Here is a 3586-nt window from a genome sequence, read left to right as displayed (position 1 = left end):
CCCGCGCCGCCGCCGCCTCTCACCTCAGCCGCCGCAGCCACCGGCCCGCCCCGCGTCGGGCCTGCACTCTACCCCTGGGGCCGGTCACGCAGACATGGAGCCAGCACCCGGGGGGGAGGGGGGGTGCCACGGTGGGGGGGTCTGAGCCTCCTCCGCCTTCGGAAACAAAGAAATGACAATTCCGGGGCCCGCCCGCTCAGCACCAGCCAGCCGCCTGCCCCGCCTCCTCGTTGCAGACAGACGGCCCGCACGACCAATCAAGGACGCCTCTCTGCCGCTGACAGCCAATCCCAGTACCCGCTGAAGCAAAACGGACTCTTGAACCCGCCTCTTTGAAGGACAGAAACGTACACCAATCACAATTGTGTCTGGACCTGCGGCTGGGCCTATCAGAAAAGATTTAAATAGAGGCTTATAAATAGGCCCTATAAATATAACATCCTATATTATGCCTTGTTGCGAAGGTACACCTCATGCCTATTGGACTGTTTTTCGTTGTGCGATAATCCGTGCTGTGTGGCACTGTGGGCTCTCGTCTACAATGTATGAATCGGGAGGCCCAGGTTTGCGACACACGGGGTTTCTGCGCGGACATGTGCTTCAGTCAGTCGCGTCATTATGTAAGGGAGCGTCCCGGGAGCCGCGCCGGTCTTCTTTCTGGGGGCGCTGGAGCGCTCGACCAAGCCGGCCGCGTCAGCCCGCGATGGGGGAACGAATGACAAAGCAAACCCCACACACATACACACAGCCGGCCAGCTTCCCGCGACGTGGTGACAGCGCTACGGCCAATCGGAGGAGGCGGGGGCGGGGCCTCTGCAGTTCCGCCTCCGGGGCCGCGTCACGGGGCGGGGCCGTGGGTGCGCGCGACGTCGCGCGAGGCTGTCGGGGTTGTGTAGGGCGGCGCGCCGGGGATGTATGAGGGGTTTTGGGTATGCTTGTCCACGGGTAGGGGAACTGCTGGGCTGGTCAGGGCTTGGGCTGGATTCTGCGAGGCGGGGACGCCGAACCAGCGACCTTTCTCACCTAATCCTCCTTGCGCACCGACGTTGCGCCAGGCAACGTGCTGGGTGCTTCGCGTCTGTTTGCTCACTCACTCCTCTTAAGTCCCCGGTCTTGTAGGTATAACAACAATTTCCTGGGAAAACAACAACTAGAAAAGACCGCAAATAATTTTTTAAGGAGAAGAAAAAAAAGAGCGTTGATGTCATTAGAAAATAACTCAGAAAAGCCGGGCGTGGTGGGCGCACGCCTGTAATCCCAGCACCCAGGAGGCTGAAGCAGGAGAATTGCAATGAGTTGGAGGCCAGCCTGGGCTACGAAGTAAATTCAAGCCCAGCCTACGCTACCCAGCGAGACCCTGTCTCCAAAAACAAGCAAAAGTGAGAAAAAAAAAAATGTAGGAAAATAACTTCAGATGGAGGTTGGGCATCTATAGATCTCTTCATTTAACACAGCCATTGTTAGCATTATATTGTGTTTTCTTCTCCCGCCCCCGATTTTCTTCCAGGGCTGACATTATTACTTTCAAAGTAGAGTAGTAATCATACTAGAAATTTAATTTTGTATCGTGTTCTTTATTTAGCATAAACATTTTACATGTTAGTATGCACCCTTCATAAATATTTCTCGTTTCTGCAGAATATCATTTCAAGTGATTTTACTAAGTTAGCCCTTTAACAACAATGAAGCAGTTAGTCTTCAGCACATTTTGAAAACCTCCAGCAAGTCGATGCCATCTTGTTTTGTCCTTGGGACGCAGTTAACTTTTCCCAGTGCCGTGATCACCGCTTTAATCAACCCTCATGGCAAAGAGAAACATAATTTATACCCATGCATTGTTGTCAGTACTATTGTCTGTTGCTTCTTCCTGTTCACAAACCTTCAAAGATTCCCTGAGTGCCTAGAGAAGAGGAAACCCCTTCTAGGTACCTTCCCCACCCAGGCCTCCCAGACAAGCAAGTCTTTTTTCTTTAAGGCCACTGCAACCTTTTCTATTCTTCCTGCCTTCCTCTCGCCCACAGCATCTCTGCCCAGCTCCTTCTGGCATGTGGTTTCTTAGATGGGACTTATCCATCCACGCAGACAAAAAGCTTGTTGGTGATCAGATCCATACCCTGCGGAAATGTAGTTTAGAAAAATAGCAAGGGTAACTGCTTTTTCAGTCCAAGGTTGAAATTCCAGCTTGGGCACCTACTAGCTTGGGCAAGTCACTGAATCTCTCCGAACCTCTGATTACACTCAAGTTTGTTTTAAGACTGGGAGGGTAATGAGCATTCAGCACCAGACATGTGGTAGATAAAGCAAGTAACTGCTTTTAATAGTATACTTGTTTTTCATTCCTCACTTCTCCTCCAACAGGTTGATGAAAGTGGCCCTGGGTGGCCGAGCATAGGAAACTCTGAGAGCACACAGCACTACCAGGGCCTGTCACTGAGAAAGGACATGAACAGAACGCTCTTCTTGGAAGAGCGAAAACAGTCTTCAGTTGCCAAGACAGATTGGTTCACACAGGAAGAAATAGGCAAGACCTAATCAATATGGTTAAAGGCTTCAATGCGTTAGCACAGACAGGTAGGTGGTTAAATCCTGGCCCAAACTCCATGGGGACCCCATAGCTGACTATCCATCCTCCCTATGAATGCAAATTTCCAGACTACCTGGGCCAGGGACTTAGTCAATTCCATGGAGTGAGAGGCCACAATGGTGATCCTTCTGCTTTATGCTGTATCCGTGTTAGGACAGCACCATGACACGCTGTGGAATAGACAGGTGGGTAATCCAGAAGAAAGCTAACACAAATGTTGGGGACATGTGCCGGTTCTCTGGAACTCATGATCTACCCTGCCGTCAAATAGGTTCCTGATGAGGGCATCCTGTGCTGTGGTGGAAGTGTGCAGAGGGATGGGAAGGTGTGGCTGAGTGTTACTGTTGAGCTGTGGAGCTACCTGGAAACAGAGAAAGATCAGAGAGAATCTCAGACAGATGATCTGTGAGGAAGCAATCCAAAGATCTGGAGGTCTGGGTTCCAATCCCAAATCAGATGGCAAATCACTGGCATCCTTAGTCGAGTCACTATCTACTTATCAGGATCCCCTTTGGAGTTATTTCTTGCCCTATGGTTAGAAGCAGATCATGTTAAAAAAAAAAAAAAAAGCAGATCATGTCACTTTCTCTTTTTTTTTAAATCTTTTTGAGACACGGTCTCGCTATGCAGTTGAGGCTGGCCTTGAGCTCACTTTGTAGCCCAGGCTGTTCTAGAACTTGCAATGATCCTCCTGCCTCTGCCTCCCGAGTGCTAGGATTACCAGTGTGCACCACCACACCCGGCTATGTTAACTTCTAAAGAAAAAAATAAGGTTCCAGAAATGAGGTTCTTGCAGAGTGATTTAGTTCAAACACAAGCTGAGCAAGAGCAATCCTTGGGGCTACAGACACATGCCAAGGACCTGCACATGGCTGTTATGTTTAGAGTTGGTGATCTGGTGGTTGGCAGGGGGTGAGAAGATGGACATGGCCGCAGTAGGTCCGCCTTCTTCATATCCTCTCACTCCTCCAGACCAGCTCTTTTTCCCTGGCCCACCCACAC

General features: G+C 50.5%; 1 protein-coding gene across 1 annotated transcript in view; it reads right to left on the bottom strand.

Moving 5' to 3' along the window:
• Tmem57 (transmembrane protein 57) overlaps positions 1–438 on the bottom strand; it is a gene marked incomplete in the record, with an annotated part of 64512 nt that extends 64074 nt beyond the window's left edge. The window contains 1 exon segment of the mRNA XM_005394823.2: positions 1–438.
• Positions 439–3586: the final 3148 nt, after the last annotated feature.

The sequence above is a fragment of the Chinchilla lanigera genome, unplaced genomic scaffold (assembly GCF_000276665.1).
Source record: "Chinchilla lanigera isolate Chin_1 unplaced genomic scaffold, ChiLan1.0 scaffold00051, whole genome shotgun sequence".
Classification (NCBI taxonomy): domain Eukaryota; kingdom Metazoa; phylum Chordata; class Mammalia; order Rodentia; family Chinchillidae; genus Chinchilla; species Chinchilla lanigera.
This window is presented reverse-complemented; position numbering and strand designations above follow the sequence as displayed.